Genomic DNA, 18724 nt, shown 5'->3' with positions numbered 1-18724 from the left:
CTCTCTAAAATCAGAAAGTCTGTTGTTCTATCTTCTTTTAATAACCAAATAATAAAAAGTCCTGTATTTACAATAATAATGTAATATATTACAGGCCTATATGATGGTAATGTAATATATTACAGGCCTATATGATGGTAATGTAATATATTACAGGCCTATATGATGGTAATGTAATATATTACAGGCCTATATGATGGTAATGTAATATATTACAGGCCTATATGATGGTAATGTAATATATTACAGGCCTATATGATGGTAATGTAATATATTACAGGCCTATATGATGGTAATGTAATATATTACAGGCCTATATGATGGTAATGTAATATATTACAGGCCTATATGATGGTAATGTAATATATTACAGGCATATATGATGGTAATGTAATATATTACAGGCCTATATGATGGTAATGTAATATATTACAGGCCTATATGATGGTAATGTAATATATTACAGGCCTATATGATGGTAATGTAATATATTACAGGCCTATATGATGGTAATGTAATATATTACAGGCCTATATGATGGTAATGTAATATATTACAGGCCTATATGATGGTAATGTATTATATATTACAGGCCTATATGATGGTAATGTAATATATTACAGGCCTATATGATGGTAATGTAATATATTACAGGCCTATATGATGGTAATGTAATATATTACAGGCCTATATGATGGTAATGTAATATATTACAGGCCTATATGATGGTAATGTAATATATTACAGGCCTATATGATGGTAATGTAATATATTACAGGCCTATATGATGGTAATGTAATATATTACAGGCCTATATGATGGTAATGTAATATATTACAGGCCTATATGATGGTAATGTAATATATTACAGGCCTATATGATGGTAATGTAATATATTACAGGCCTATATGATGGTAATAATGTAATATATTACAGGCCTATATGATGGTAATAATGTAATATATTACAGGCCTATATGATGGTAATGTAATATATTACAGGCCTATATGATGGTAATGTAATATATTACAGGCCTATATGATGGTAATGTAATATATTACAGGCCTATATGATGGTAATGTAATATATTACAGGCCTATATGATGGTAATGTAATATATTACAGGCCTATATGATGGTAATGTAATATATTACAGGCCTATATGATGGTAATGTAATATATTACAGGCCTATATGATGGTAATGTAATATATTACAGGCCTATATGATGGTAATGTAATATATTACAGGCCTATATGATGGTAATGTAATATATTACAGGCCTATATGATGGTAATAATGTAATATATTACAGGCCTATATGATGGTAATAATGTAATATATTACAGGCCTATATGATGGTAATGTAATATATTACAGGCATATATGATGGTAATAATGTAATATATTACAGTTACTGTAATAAATTAACATAAAAGGCCTTTTCAAGGTGTTAACATTTGACTAAAATGATACACTGAACACAAATATAAACACAGTATGTAAAGTGAAGGTCCCATGTTTCATGAGCTGAAATAAAGGAACCCCCCCCCCCCAAAGAAATCATTAAAAAACACAAATATAAACACAGTATGTAAAGTGAAGGTCCCATGTTTCATGAGCTGAAATAAAGGATCCCCCCAAAGAAATCATTAAAAAACACAAATATAAACACAGTATGTAAAGTGAAGGTCCCATGTTTCATGAGCTGAAATAAAGGAACCCCCAAAGAAATCATTAAAAACACAAATATAAACACAGTATGTAAAGTGAAGGTCCCATGTTTCATGAGCTGAAATAAAGGATCCCCCAAAGAAATCATTAAAAAACACAAATATAAACACAGATGTAAAGTGAAGGTCCCATGTTTCATGAGCTGAAATAAAGGAACCCCCCAAAGAAATCATTAAAAAACACAAATATAAACACAGTATGTAAAGTGAAGGTCCCATGTTTCAGTGAGCTGAAATAAAGGAACCCCCCAAAGAAATCATTAAAAACACAAATATAAACACAGTATGTAAAGTGAAGGTCCCATGTTTCATGAGCTGAAATAAAGGAACCCCCAAAGAAATCATTAAAAACACAAATCCCAGAAATGTTCCATACACACAAAAACATATTTATCTCAAATGTTGTGCCCAAATTTGTTTACATCCCTGTTAGTGAGCATTTCCCCTTTGCTAAGATAATCCATCCACCTGACAGATGTGGCAGTAGAGGATTTGGCAGTACGTCCAACCGGCCTCACAACCCCAGATGTGGCAGTAGAGGATTTGGCAGTACGTCCAACCGGCCTCACAACCCCAGATGTGGCAGTAGAGGATTTGGCAGTACGTCCAACCGGCCTCACAACCCCAGATGTGGCAGTAGAGGATTTGGCAGTACGTCCAACCGGCCTCACAACCCCAGATGTGGCAGTAGAGGATTTGGCAGTACGTCCAACCGCCTCACAACCCCAGATGTGGCAGTAGAGGATTTGGCAGTACGTCCAACCGGCCTCACAACCCCAGATGTGGCAGTAGAGGATTTGGCAGTACGTCCAACCAGCCTCACAACCCCAGATGTGGCAGTAGAGGATTTGGCAGTACGTCCAACCGGCCTCACAACCCCAGATGTGGCAGTAGAGGATTTGGCAGTACGTCCAACCGGCCTCACAACCCCAGATGTGGCAGTAGAGGATTTGGCAGTACGTCCAACCGGCCTCACAACCCCAGATGTGGCAGTAGAGGATTTGGCAGTACGTCCAACCGGCCTCACAACCCCAGATGTGGCAGTAGAGGATTTGGCAGTACGTCCAACCGGCCTCACAACCCCAGATGTGGCAGTAGAGGATTTGGCAGTACGTCCAACCGGCCTCACAACCCCAGATGTGGCAGTAGAGGATTTGACAGTACGTCCAACCGGCCTCACAACCCCAGATGTGGCAGTAGAGGATTTGGCAGTACGTCCAACCGGCCTCACAACCCCAGATGTGGCAGTAGAGGATTTGGCAGTACGTCCAACCGGCCTCACAACCCCAGATGTGGCAGTAGAGGATTTGGCAGTACGTCCAACCGGCCTCACAACCCCAGATGTGGCATTAGAGGATTTGGCAGTACGCCCAACCGGCCTCACAACCCCAGATGTGGCAGTAGAGGATTTGGCAGTACGTCCAACCGGCCTCACAACCCCAGATGTGGCATTAGAGGATTTGGCAGTACGTCCAACCAGCCTCACAACCCCAGATGTGGCAGTAGAGGATTTGACAGTACGTCCAACCGGCCTCACAACCCCAGATGTGGCAGTAGAGGATTTGGCAGTACGTCCAACCGGCCTCACAATCCCAGATGTGGCAGTAGAGGATTTGACAGTACGTCCAACCGGCCTCACAACCCCAGATGTGGCAGTAGAGGATTTGACAGTACGTCCAACCGGCCTCACAACCCCAGATGTGGCAGTAGAGGATTTGGCAGTACGTCCAACCGGCCTCACAACCCCAGATGTGGCAGTAGAGGATTTGACAGTACGTCCAACCGGCCTCACAACCCCAGATGTGGCAGTAGAGGATTTGACAGTACGTCCAACCGGCATCACAACCCCAGATGTGGCAGTAGAGGATTTGGCAGTACGTCCAACCGGCCTCACAACCCCAGATGTGGCAGTAGAGGATTTGGCAGTACGTCCAACCGGCCTCACAACCCCAGATGTGGCAGTAGAGGATTTGGCAGTACGTCCAACCGGCCTCACAACCCCAGATGTGGCATTAGAGGATTTGGCAGTACGTCCAACCGGCCTCACAACCCCAGATGTGGCAGTAGAGATTTGGCAGTACGTCCAACCGGCCTCACAACCCCAGATGTGGCAGTAGAGGATTTGACAGTACGTCCAACCGGCCTCACAACCCCAGATGTGGCAGTAGAGGATTTGGCAGTACGTCCCAACCGGCCTCACAACCCCAGATGTGGCAGTAGAGGATTTGACAGTACGTCAACCGGCCTCACAACCCCAGATGTGGCAGTAGAGGATTTGGCAGTACGTCCAACCGGCCTCACAACCCCAGATGTGGCAGTAGAGGATTTGGCAGTACGTCCAACCGGCCTCACAACCCCAGATGTGGCATTAGAGGATTTGGCAGTACCTTCCAACCGGCCTCACAACCCCAGATGTGGCAGTAGAGGATTTGGCAGTACGTCCAACCGGCCTCACAACCCCAGATGTGGCAGTAGAGGATTTGGCAGTACGTCCAACCGGCCTCACAACCCCAGATGTGGCATTAGAGGATTTGGCAGTACGTCCAACCGGCCTCACAACCCCAGATGTGGCAGTAGAGATTTGACAGTACGTCCAACCGGCCTCACAACCCCAGATGTGGCATTAGAGGATTTGGCAGTACGTCCAACCGCCTCACAACCCCAGATGTGGCATTAGAGGATTTGGCAGTACGTCCAACCGGCCTCACAACCCCAGATGTGGCAGTAGAGGATTTGACAGTACGTCCAACCGGCCTCACAACCCCAGATGTGGCAGTAGAGGATTTGGCAGTACGTCCAACCGGCCTCACAACCCCAGATGTGGCAGTAGAGGATTTGGCAGTACCTTCCAACCGCCTCACAACCCCAGATGTGGCAGTAGAGGATTTGACAGTACGTCCAACCGGCCTCACAACCCCAGATGTGGCAGTAGAGGATTTGGCAGTACCTTCCAACCGGCCTCACAACCCCAGATGTGGCAGTAGAGGATTTGGCAGTACGTCCAACCGGCCTCACAACCCCAGATGTGGCAGTAGAGGATTTGGCAGTACGTCCAACCGGCCTCACAACCCCAGATGTGGCATTAGAGGATTTGGCAGTACGTCCAACCGGCCTCACAACCCCAGATGTGGCAGTAGAGGATTTGACAGTACGTCCAACCAGCCTCACAACCCCAGATGTGGCAGTAGAGGATTTGGCAGTACGTCCAACCAGCCTCACAACCCCAGATGTGGCATTAGAGGATTTGGCAGTACGTCCAACCGGCCTCACAACCCCAGATGTGGCATTAGAGGATTTGGCAGTACGTCCAACCGGCCTCACAACCCCAGATGTGGCAGTAGAGGATTTGACAGTACGTCCAACCGGCCTCACAACCCCAGATGTGGCAGTAGAGGATTTGGCAGTACGTCCAACCGGCCTCACAACCCCAGATGTGGCAGTAGAGGATTTGACAGTACGTCCAACCGGCCTCACAACCCCAGATGTGGCAGTAGAGGATTTGGCAGTACGTCCAACCGGCCTCACAACCCCAGATGTGGCAGTAGAGGATTTGGCAGTACGTCCAACCGGCCTCACAACCCCAGATGTGGCATTAGGGGATTTGGCAGTACGTCCAACCAGCCTCACAACCCCAGATGTGGCAGTAGAGGATTTGGCAGTACGTCCAACCGGCCTCACAACCCCAGATGTGGCAGTAGAGGATTTGACAGTACGTCCAACCGGCCTCACAACCCCAGATGTGGCAGTAGAGGATTTGGCAGTACGTCCAACCGGCCTCACAACCCCAGATGTGGCAGTAGAGGATTTGGCAGTACGTCCAACCGGCCTCACAACCCCAGATGTGGCATTAGAGGATTTGGCAGTACGTCCAACCGGCCTCACAACCCCAGATGTGGCAGTAGAGGATTTGGCAGTACGTCCAACCGGCCTCACAACCCCAGATGTGGCAGTAGAGGATTTGGCAGTACGCCCAACCGGCCTCACAACCCCAGATGTGGCAGTAGAGGATTTGACAGTACGTCCAACCGGCCTCACAACCCCAGATGTGGCAGTAGAGGATTTGGCAGTACGTCCAACCGGCCTCACAACCCCAGATGTGGCAGTAGAGGATTTGGCAGTACGTCCAACCGGCCTCACAACCCCAGATGTGGCAGTAGAGGATTTGGCAGTACGTCCAACCGGCCTCACAACCCCAGATGTGGCATTAGAGGATTTGGCAGTACGTCCAACCGGCCTCACAACCCCAGATGTGGCAGTAGAGGATTTGGCAGTACGTCCAACCGGCCTCACAACCCCAGATGTGGCATTAGAGGATTTGGCAGTACGTCCAACCAGCCTCACAACCCCAGATGTGGCAGTAGAGGATTTGACAGTACGCCCAACCGGCCTCACAACCCCAGATGTGGCAGTAGAGGATTTGGCAGTACGTCCAACCGGCCTCACAATCCCAGATGTGGCAGTAGAGGATTTGACAGTACGTCCAACCGGCCTCACAACCCCAGATGTGGCAGTAGAGGATTTGACAGTACGTCCAACCGGCCTCACAACCCCAGATGTGGCAGTAGAGGATTTGGCAGTACGTCCAACCGGCCTCACAACCCCAGATGTGGCAGTAGAGGATTTGACAGTACGTCCAACCGGCCTCACAACCCCAGATGTGGCAGTAGAGGATTTGACAGTACGTCCAACCGGCATCACAACCCCAGATGTGGCAGTAGAGGATTTGGCAGTACGTCCAACCGGCCTCACAACCCCAGATGTGGCAGTAGAGGATTTGGCAGTACGTCCAACCGGCCTCACAACCCCAGATGTGGCAGTAGAGGATTTGGCAGTACGTCCAACCGGCCTCACAACCCCAGATGTGGCATTAGAGGATTTGGCAGTACGTCCAACCGGCCTCACAACCCCAGATGTGGCAGTAGAGGATTTGGCAGTACGTCCAACCGGCCTCACAACCCCAGATGTGGCAGTAGAGGATTTGACAGTACGTCCAACCGGCCTCACAACCCCAGATGTGGCAGTAGAGGATTTGGCAGTACGTCCAACCGGCCTCACAACCCCAGATGTGGCAGTAGAGGATTTGACAGTACGTCCAACCGGCCTCACAACCCCAGATGTGGCAGTAGAGGATTTGGCAGTACGTCCAACCGGCCTCACAACCCCAGATGTGGCAGTAGAGGATTTGGCAGTACGTCCAACCGGCCTCACAACCCCAGATGTGGCATTAGAGGATTTGGCAGTACCTTCCAACCGGCCTCACAACCCCAGATGTGGCAGTAGAGGATTTGGCAGTACGTCCAACCGGCCTCACAACCCCAGATGTGGCAGTAGAGGATTTGGCAGTACGTCCAACCGGCCTCACAACCCCAGATGTGGCATTAGAGGATTTGGCAGTACGTCCAACCGGCCTCACAACCCCAGATGTGGCAGTAGAGGATTTGACAGTACGTCCAACCGGCCTCACAACCCCAGATGTGGCAGTAGAGGATTTGGCAGTACGTCCAACCGGCCTCACAACCCAGATGTGGCAGTAGAGGATTTGACAGTACGTCCAACCGGCCTCACAACCCCAGATGTGGCAGTAGAGGATTTGGCAGTACGTCAACCGGCCTCCACAACCCCAGATGTGGCAGTAGAGGATTTGGCAGTACGTCCAACCGCCTCCCAACCCCAGATGTGGCATTAGGGGATTTGGCAGTACGTCCAACCAGCCTCACAACCCCAGATGTGGCAGTAGAGGATTTGGCAGTACGCCCAACCGGCCTCACAACCCCAGATGTGGCAGTAGAGGATTTGACAGTACGTCCAACCGGCCTCACAACCCCAGATGTGGCAGTAGAGGATTTGGCAGTACGTCCAACCGGCCTCACAACCCCAGATGTGGCAGTAGAGGATTTGGCAGTACGTCCAACCGGCCTCACAACCCCAGATGTGGCATTAGAGGATTTGGCAGTACGTCAACCGGCCTCACAACCCCAGATGTGGCAGTAGAGGATTTGGCAGTACGATCCAACCGGCCTCACAACCCCAGATGTGGCAGTAGGATTTGGCAGTACGTCAACCGGCCTCACAACCCCAGATGTGGCAGTAGAGGATTTGACAGTACGTCCAACCGGCTCACAACCCCAGATGTGGCAGTAGAGGATTTGGCAGTACGTCCAACCGGCCTCACAACCCCAGATGTGGCATTAGAGGATTTGGAGTACGTCCAACCGGCCTCACAACCCCAGATGTGGCATTAGAGGATTTGGCAGTACGTCCAACCGGCCTCACAACCCCAGATGTGGCAGTAGAGGATTTGGCAGTACGTCCAACCGGCCTCACAACCCCAGATGTGGCAGTAGAGGATTTGGCAGTACGTCCAACCGGCCTCACAACCCCAGATGTGGCAGTAGAGGATTTGGCAGTACGTCCAACCGGCCTCTACAACCCCAGATGTGGCAGTAGAGGATTTGGCAGTACGTCAACCCCGGCCTCACAACCCCAGATGTGGCAGTAGAGGATTTGACAGTACGTCCAACCGGCCTCACAACCCCAGATGTGGCAGTAGAGGATTTGACAGTACGTCCAACCGGCCTCACAACCCCAGATGTGGCAGTAGAGGATTTGGCAGTACGTCCAACCGGCCTCACAACCCCAGATGTGGCATTAGAGGATTTGGCAGTACGTCCAACCGGCCTCACAACCCCAGATGTGGCATTAGAGGATTTGGCAGTACGTCCAACCGGCCTCACAACCCCAGATGTGGCAGTAGAGGATTTGGCAGTACGTCCAACCGGCCTCACAACCCCAGATGTGGCAGTAGAGGATTTGGCAGTACGTCCAACCGGCCTCACAACCCCAGATGTGGCAGTAGAGGATTTGGCAGTACGTCCAACCGGCCTCACAACCCCAGATGTGGCAGTAGAGGATTTGGCAGTACGTCCAACCGGCCTCACAACCCCAGATGTGGCAGTAGAGGATTTGACAGTACGTCCAACCGGCCTCACAACCCCAGATGTGGCAGTAGAGGATTTGACAGTACGTCCAACCGGCCTCACAACCCCAGATGTGGCAGTAGAGGATTTGGCAGTACGTCCAACCGGCCTCACAACCCCAGATGTGGCATTAGAGGATTTGGCAGTACGTCCAACCGGCCTCACAACCCCAGTGTGTAACCCTGCCAGCCCAGGACCTCCACATCCAACTTCTTCCCCTGTGGGATTTGAGACCAGCCACCCGGACTGTTGATTAAACTGTGGGTTTGTCAAACAGTCAAAACTGTTCGCTGCTCTGGCCCCCCAATGGTGGAACAAACTCCCTCACGACGCCAGGACAGCGGAGTCAATCACCACCTTCCGGAGACACCTGAAACCCCACCTCTTTAAGGAATACCTAGGATAGGATAAAGTAATCCTTCTCCCCCCCCCCCCCCCCCCCCCAAAAGACCTAGATGCACTATTGTAAAGTGGCTGTTCCACTGGATGTCATAAGGTGAAAGCACCAATTTGTAAGTCGCTCTGGATAAGAGCGTCTGCTAAATGACTTAAATGTAAAAATGTTAAATGTAATGTAAATGGTTTGCACAACCATAGATATTTTACACAGGCTGTTACAAACCGTCCCAGGGAAGCTCATCTGCTCGTCGTCCTCACCAGGGTCTCGACCTGACTGCAGTTCTGCATCGTAATCGACTCCAGTTGGCAAATGCTCACATTCAATGGCCACTGGCACGAACACGGAGAAGTTTTCTCTTCGCGGATGAATCCCTGGTTTCAACTGTACCGGGCAGATGGCAGACCGTGTGTTTGGCGTCGTGTGGGCAAGCGGTTTGCTGATGTCAACGTTGTGAACAGAGTGCCCCATGGTGGCGGTGGTGGGGTTATGGTATGGGGCAGGCATAAGCTACGGACAACGAACATAATTACATTTTATCGATGGAAATTTGAATACACAGAGATACTGTGACGAGATCCTGAGGCTCATTGTCGTGCCACTCATCCGCCGCCATCACCTCATGTTTCAGCATGATAATGCTCATCCCCATGTCGAAATGATCTGTACACAATTCCTGGAAGCTGAAAATGTCCTAGTTCTTCCATGGCCTGTATACTCACCAGACATGTCGCTCAATGAGCATGTTTGGGATGCTCTGGATCGACGTGTACGACAGCGTGGTTCCAGGTCCCGCCAATATCCAGAAACTTCATACAGCCATTTGAAGAGGAGTGGGACAACATTCCACAGGCCACAATCAACAGCCTGATCAACTCTATGTGAAGGAGATGTGTCACGCTGCATGAGGCAAATGGTCACACCAGATACTGACTGGTTTTCTGATCCACTCCCCTGTTCTGTTTGTTAAGGTTTGTTGGTTTGTATTCCCAGTCATGTGAAATCCATAGATTAGGGCCTAATGAATGTATTCCCAGTCATGTGAAATCCATAGATTAGGGACCTAATGAATGTATTCCCAGTCATGTGAAATCCATAGATTAGGACCTAATGAATGTATTCCCAGTCATGTGAAATCCATAGATTAGGGACCTAATGAATGTATTCCCAGTCATGTGAAATCCATAGATTAGGGCATAATGAATGTATTCCCAGTCATGTGGAATCCATAGATTAGGGGCCTAATGAATGTATTCCCAGTCATGTGAAATCCATAGATTAGGACCTAATGAATGTATTCCCAGTCATGTGAAATCCATAGATTAGGGACCTAATGAATGTATTCCCAGTCATGTGAAATCCATAGATTAGGACCTAATGAATGTATTCCCAGTCATGTGAAATCCATAGATTAGGGCCTAATGAATGTATTCCCAGTCATATGAAATCCATAGATTAGGGCCTAATGAATGTATTCCCAGTCATGTGAAATCCATAGATTAGGGACCTAATGAATGTATTCACAGTCATGTGAAATCCATAGATTAGGGACCTAATGAATGTATTCCCAGTCATGTGAAATCCATAGATTAGGGGCCTAATGAATGTATTCCCAGTCATGTGAAATCCATAGATTAGGACCTAATGAATGTATTCCCAGTCATGTGGAATCCATACATTAGGGGCCTAATGAATGTATTCCCAGTCATGTGAAATCCATAGATTACGGCCTAAAGAATGTATTCCCAGTCATGTGAAATCCATAGATTAGGGACCTAATGAATGTATTCCCAGTCATGTGAAATCCATAGATTAGGGCCTAATGAATGTATTCCCAGTCATGTGAAATCCATAGATTAGGGCCTAATGAATGTATTCCCAGTCATGTGAAATCCATAGATTAGGGACCTAATGAATGTATTCCCAGTCATGTGAAATCCATAGATTAGGGCCTAATGAATGTATTCCCAGTCATGTGAAATCCATAGATTAGGGCCTAATGAATGTATTCCCAGTCATGTGAAATCCATAGATTAGGGACCTAATGAATGTATTCTCAGTCATGTGAAATCCATAGATTAGGACCTAATGAATGTATTCCCAGTCATGTGAAATCCATAGATTAGGGGCCTAATGAATGTATTCCCAGTCATGTGAAATCCATAGATTAGGGACCTAATGAATGTATTCCCAGTCATGTGAAATCCATAGATTAGGACCTAATGAATGTATTCCCAGTCATATGAAATCCATAGATTAGGGGCCTAATGAATGTATTCCCAGTCATATGAAATCCATAGATTAGGGACCTAATGAATGTATTCCCAGTCATGTGAAATCCATAGATTAGGGCCTAATGAATGTATTCCCAGTCATGTGAAATCCATAGATTAGGGACCTAATGAATGTATTCCCAGTCATGTGAAATCCATAGATTAGGGCCTAATGAATGTATTCCCAGTCATGTGAAATCCATAGATTAGGGCCTAATGAATGTATTCCCAGTCATGTGAAATCCATAGATTAGGGGCCTAATTAATTTATTTACATTGACTGATTTCCTCATATGAACTGTAACTCTTTGAATCTTTTACATTTTTAAATGTATATTTTTCTTCAGTGTAAATCAGAATCTACATATTTCTACCCTGTGGTGTTTCATATCATAACATTACTTTCTCCATAGTCCAATATAGATCATTGATTGGGAGCCAATCCTACACATCCTAGATCACTGCATAGAAAACACCACTCCAATACGGGGACCATTAGACACGGCTACATCAATCTACGTTTCCAGAAAACAAACAGGAAACCTTTTTAACATACAATATGAAAAACAAAACTCCAGGCTCTGATCTGTGCAAATCATTTCAATACTCAGGAAAGGGTGGTGTTACGTTACTGTCTGTAAGGACCACAATCATTTCCAACACTGCTACAACTGTTACGTGAAATACTTTTAAATACTTTTTAAAAACAGGTTCAGAAGAATACTTTGGCCTTTTGATGAAGTACGATTTATCCAAGTCCGAATGATTTGTCTCAGAACGCAAATTGTATTTAAGCTAGAGATCATTGTTCATTTAGGAAATTAGCTAAAGAGCACCAGTTAATATGAATCAGTAAGGCTAGCTGAAGGAAAGAAATTATGTGATTGGCAGCAACAGAGGATGTCTGAATGTGGAACAGAGAACACATGGAATCAATCTGAATGTGGACCAGAGAACACATGGAATCAATCTGAATGTGGAACAGAGAACACATGGAATCAATCTGAATGTGGAACAGAGAACACATGGAATCAATCTGAATGTGGAACAGAGAACACATGGAATCAATCTGAATGTGGAACAGAGAACACATGGAATCAATCTGAATGTGGAACAGAGAACACATGGAATCAATCTGAATGTGGAACAGAGAACACATGGAATCAATCTGAATGTGGAACAGAGAACACATGGAATCAACTGGAATGTGGAACAGAGAACACATGGAATCAATCTGAATGTGGAACAGAACACATGGAATCAACTGAATGTGGAACAGAGAACACATGGAATCAATCTGGAATAAAGGGTGAAATAAATCAATAAAATAAAAGATAAGGCCAAAACTGTTTAAACTCTAGTCTCAGCAACCAGATACCTTGCTATTCGCCATTTAAACTATAAATTGAATACCATGTAAATAATACCAATATTTATGTAACTAATTCAGAGTTGGGCTCGTGTGGCGCAGCGGTCTAAGGCACTGCATCAAGGTGCTAAGACGTCACAACAGTCCCTGGTTCAAATCCAGGCTGTATAACATCCCCATAGGGCAGTACACAATTGGCCCAGCCTTGTCAAGGCTTGGCCCGGAGGGGTAGGCGTCATTGTAAATAAGAATTTGTTCTTAACCAACTTGCCTCGTTAAATAAAAGGTTACATTTTAAAAATAAGAAGTGACTTCCTTTAAATTCTCAGACGGCACCGAGGAGGACACGTGATAAATGTCTCCAACCTCCAGATTGCGTTCCCATTTATAGAAACATCAATTCCTCATTTCAAAGTAACACTCACTCTCTTAAGTTATATCATAAAATAAATTTTAAAAACGACACAATAAAATCTAGATCAGAATCGCTCTGATCCCTGATTATCATAAACACGGAATAAGTTCTGTTCTCGGTGAGACGACCAAACATCGTTGGAATTCATCTCCCGGGGTTACCGTGGAAGTCAGTCACGTGTGCTGCCCGCGAGCTAAGTGGCAAGCGAAGTCATCTTGTCCCTGCACTTACACCCGCAGACATTACACTGGAAGGGGTTCTCAGAGCCGTGGCAACCCATGTGAACGGTATACATGATGTTGTCAGAGAAGTAGGTGTCGCAGTGCTGGCAGCTGTGCAGCATCTGTGGGTCTGGGTGCTGTGTGCCGAGCAGGGCAGGGGTACTGGGCTGGCTGTTACTAATGCTAGCTGAGCTGGTGCGTGTGTGTGCACTGTGCTCACTGCTGGGTTCTGGGTCCACGGGCTGGGGCTGTAGTTCCTGCTATGGCCTGCAGGCGGTTGGAGGTCCTCGGGGCTGGTTGGGGAGGAGGTTTGGTGGTGGTGGTGGTGGTAGTGGTGGTGGTGGGCACCACTTTGACTGGTGGACAAAGATACTGACACTGCAATCGGTGCACCAGAGGCCTGCTGGATGAGGAACGGCTTGATGTCGTTACAGGACAGTCTGTCAGGAGACACAGGGTCTGGTCCACTGGGGAGGTTGAACAACTGGCCTGCCAGCGAGACAGCTGGTTCAGAGGATTATTGTCCACCATCATGTCACTGCTGACATCCCTGCTGGCTCCTCCTCCTCCAGTCCCATGGTCCTTCACATCGCTCTCGCACACCTCGTGGTTCAGGTAGTCTGGTTTCCCCACCACCATGGAGGGAGGGCTGAAGTTGATGAGGAGGTGTCTGCTGTAGCCTCCCAGGCCCAGGAGCTGCCACTCTTCTTCTGTAGGACGTTCAGCATCTTCTTGTTGGACAGGGAAGTAGGCGGGCAGCCCCGCCCTTCATGGGTAAAGCTTGTGGCGGCGCCGGCGGTGGTGGGACAGGTTGCTGCGGTCGCTGCAACAGAAGGAGCAGAGGTCACACTTGTAGGCTTCTCCCCCGTGTGGGAGCGCATGTGGGCCTCAAGGTGGCGCTCGTAGGAGGCAGAGGCGAAGGGGCACAGCTGGCAGCGGTGAGGCTTCTCTCCTGTCAAATCAACAAAGAGGGAATGTTTAGATTTATTTGAACATCTCGGCACAACTCCAACATCCATTCAAATGTAACGTCACACAATATAAATACAAGTTTTAAAAAATAAAAAAACAGATCCTAACTATATGGGCGGTGCAAAGGGGCGGACTGACCATCTGGCATGTTGGGCAAATGCCAGATGGGCCGGTCCATTTTTACCTGTGTGAATTCTGATGTGCTCTATCAGGCGACATCTCGGCACAACTCCAACATCCATTCAAATGTAACGTCACACAATATAAATACAAGTTTAAAAGAAAATCAGATCCTAACTATATGGGCGGTGCAAAGGGGGCGTAACTGACCATCTGGCATGTTAGGCAAATGCCAGATGGGCTGGTCCATTTTTACCTGTGTGAATTCTGATGTGCTCTATCAGGCGAGCGGTGCCTTTACTGGCGTAGCTGCAGTAGCTACACTTGAGTTTGCCGTCGAAGGTCCTCTGGAAGCCGTCCACCAGCAGCCCAGAGCCGTCGTCCAGAGAGACTTCCACCGACCCATTGAGATGATCACGGTCTGGGAGAGATGCTACTACCGGGAGAGGAGACGACAACACACAGAATTAAATAGATACTTTACAGTCAGCGATTTAAAAAAAAATATATATATATATATATATATATATATATATACATCATAAGTTAAAAGTAAATGACTCTGATAGTGTTCATCACCAGCTTGGAGGTGGTCGGGCTCTATCTCCCCACCGACAGAGCCCGAGATCATGTTGACATGGTGCGTTTGCTGTGTCAGGTACTCTTGAAAGTCCTTTATGAAATCCAGAGGTTTCAGATCATCATCCATTTGGCAAGATGGGGTGTTATATGATGACTTCTGATCACTCCCCCCGAAACCTGTAAGATAAGGCAATAATATTTTTTATTTTTTTTTAAAACCTTTATTTAACTAAGCAAGCTAGTTAAAAGAAGATATTCTTATTTACAATGACGGCCTACCTGGGAACAGTGGGGTTAACTGGTCTAGGAACAGTGGAGTTAACTGGTCTGGGAACAGTGGGTTAACTGGTCTAGGAACAGTGGGTTAACTGGTCTATGAACAGTGGGGTTAACTGGTCTGGGAACAGTGGGTTAACTGGTCTGGGAACAGTGGGTTAACTGGTCTAGGAACAGTGGGTTAACTGGTCTAGGAACAGTGGGTTAACTGGTCTAGGAACAGTGGGTTAACTGGTCTAGGAACAGTGGGTTAACTGGTCTAGGAACAGTGGGTTAACTGGTCTAGGAACAGTGGGTTAACTGGTCTAGGAACAGTGGGTTAACTGGTCTATGAACAGTGGGTTAACTGGTCTAGGAACAGTGGGTTAACTGGTCTAGGAACAGTGGGTTAACTGGTCTAGGAACAGTGGGTTAACTGGTCTAGGAACAGTGGGGTTAACTGGCCTAGGAACAGTGGGTTAACTGGTCTAGGAACAGTGGGTTAACTGGTCTAGGAACAGTGGGTTAACTGCCTTGTTCAGGGGTAGAACGACAGATTTGTACCTTGACAGCTCTGGGATTTGATCTTGCAACCTTTCGGTTGCTAGTCCAACACTCTAACCACTAGGCTACCTGCTTGACGATTTAACATAATGAACCACATGATAATCACATTGTTACATGTATGCCATGACCTATAGCCCGATATTAGACTAAATGAGCCTAACGTTACTCCTTAGTCCAAAGAACTTACATGTTCTGTTTAAGGGTAGCCTAGTGGTTAGAACGTTGGGCTAATAACCGGAAGGTTGCAAGTTCAAATCCCCGACTGTCGTTCTGCCCCTGAACAGGCAGTTAACCCACTGTTCCTAGGCCGTCATTGAAAATAAGAATTTGTTCTGAATGGTTCAATTAAAATTAAAGGAAATGGCTCTGGATGCCAAAACAGCCAAATACTCCCGTCTAAACTTGAATCGATTGCGGTACGGTTCTTGAAATATAAATCGCTCGACTTTTGATAGCACAACAAAATAATTTCACAAATGCAAAATAAACATTTTATGTAGCGTAGTGTTTTAACCGCTGCAGCCGACAGTATTTTTCAGTGAAAACAGTTTGTGGCATCGGTCTTCCGTTTAGACACAGGTTAGATGCAGTAACGTGTAAATATGGCCGTGTGGGAATCTAACCCAATAAAGGCGTGTCAGTTTAACAACTTATTTATTTTTTCGCCCGATATGAAAGATACGGTTATTATGATTCCAAAAACCGTACAGCTATGCGGTTAATGTTCAGACCGGCCGTCGCGGCTCTTATTAATAAAACTCCCCCTTACAGAAAACGCCTTCATCCAATGACTCTTTCAATGTAATGGAACTGAGAGTCATGATCAAAGACGAGCCATAACCATAAACCATTATGTGGGCAGTCAGTCACGATGATAAGTATGTTGTCACCCAAAAACATCTCATAACAGTGGCAACATGACACGCAGCATGTTGATACACCGCCCATAACTCCACTACTACCGGCGTTGCTCGTTAACGTTAGTTAATATCACGTTAATAATGTGAGCTAGACATTTTACTTACCAGCTGGTCGTCAATCACAGCACCGTTAAAAATATATATATACACGACAATTTTTACGCTTTCCCATCCGTTCTTATGTTAATTCTAAGACCGATGTCAAGGTGGACATTTCAAACACTATCTAGACAATCAAAATATATGTGATGACAAGTTAATGTTATCTGGTTGTGCTAAAACAAAGAGAGAGAGCAGGGAGCTCTATGTGTTATAGTAGCTATGCAACAGTAAAATGACTCCCATTTCAGAAGCACAAAGCTGACTGTCAGTGAAAAGCTCCTAGTTGGAAATACAACAGCAGAAAGAGAAAGGGTTTGCCTAGAGAAATATGTTTATTTGATTAAAGATACCCTGCGTATATAAAATTGAAGACACGAGTAAAAGCTGATCACGTTACACCAAAGTGAAACATGCGAAAACCGTTCCACGGTCGCTGTTTCACCCGGTCAATAGGAAAGTGAACACACTCAGATGTAAACAAGAGAAAAACATGGCTTCGCCCTTGATCAGGTGCTTCTCAAAGGTGAGACGAATAAGTCATGCAAAAGCGGTTTCTTCGTTCACATTGTTGTTTTTAGGACATGTTGTCTTTGTGTAGTCATACTTCATTAGAAATACGAACTTAGATAGTGAGTGTTTTTTTGTAACTTTAAATTACCCCATTTCGTAACCTGCTATCACACGACGCGTTGGCTAGTTAGCTGCATGATAATAAACATGACATAACGTTAGCTAGTTAGTTACCGCCTCTGTCAGTTACACCACAAGTTACTCATGAAGAAATGTCCTGCCTGTGTCACTGCTTTTTATATTGCCGTATATAGCTACCACTCTCTCACATTCACTCATGCTGAAGTATGGATATATGTTTGTTGCCTGACGACTCAAACTGAATTGTTCCAGTGCTCTATTGTCGCTAGCTACGTTCACTATTTGTCCATTTTAGAAGTGCTCAGAAAGTGACTTTTATGTTTTTAACTGAGTGCCAAAACATTCAAGAGCTAAAGGTGCTCGAAGTTGACCTATTCTGCATACCCTACTTTACCATGAGACATCCATGTCTTCACTACTGGAAACAAATAAACGGTTGAGTTTGATTTCATAAAAGCTTACAAACAGGGTTTGTCAACGTTCTCTGATGTCTGGACCTCCAATGGGTATAATGTTTTGGCGGATAAATGTAATAAAATGGGAATCAAATTGGAAATACTTCTTAAAAATGAATTAATGCTTTTGTAGATTATTTATATTTAAGATAAATTAAAAAAATTAAAAAATAAAATGGTCAATTTTTATTTAATTTTTTATTGACAACCCTGTTTTTTAATCTTATGAAATCAACTGCACTGTTTATTTTTCTGTGATGAAGACATGAATGTCTCATGGTATGGTGGGGGTATGCAAAATTGGTCACATTTCTTGAATGTTTTGGCATTCATGTCCAAAAGCTGCTTTCTGAGCACTTTACGACGCCAAATATGTGAAAGGTTTGGTACAAATCACAAGAGGTGCCGTCAAAAAGGGATTGAATTCAAATGATTTAATCAAATGGATGGCTGACCGAACAAGGAGTTTGGATAATGGCAAATTGGTTTTTGGGGGATTGAGGTAGAGACAACTTTTTGCCTACACTCAAGTTGTATCGTGTCATCCATCAGCCAAAATGGAACTGTGTTATTTCAGGTTGGTAGGCAGGTGTCCCGACCATGGAGTGTGTGCCAACATGGGCTCAGGACAGATCCACCCAACAGACATGTCTGCAGAGCAGGCTGCTGCCTGGGGGTCACCTACCCTCCACTACAGACATATTCTGAGGAGGAGG

The 18724-nt window shown here is 46.0% G+C and overlaps 1 pseudogene; it reads right to left on the bottom strand.

Moving 5' to 3' along the window:
• Positions 1 to 13336: 13336 nt before the first annotated feature.
• Positions 13337 to 17167, bottom strand: LOC135567036 (zinc finger protein Pegasus-like; annotated as a pseudogene).
• Positions 17168 to 18724: the final 1557 nt, after the last annotated feature.

Source organism: Oncorhynchus nerka, unplaced genomic scaffold, assembly GCF_034236695.1.
Source record: "Oncorhynchus nerka isolate Pitt River unplaced genomic scaffold, Oner_Uvic_2.0 unplaced_scaffold_2697, whole genome shotgun sequence".
NCBI classification, from domain to species: Eukaryota; Metazoa; Chordata; class Actinopteri; order Salmoniformes; family Salmonidae; genus Oncorhynchus; species Oncorhynchus nerka.
Note: the sequence above shows the minus strand (reverse complement) of the source record. Positions and strands in the feature narration are given on the sequence as shown.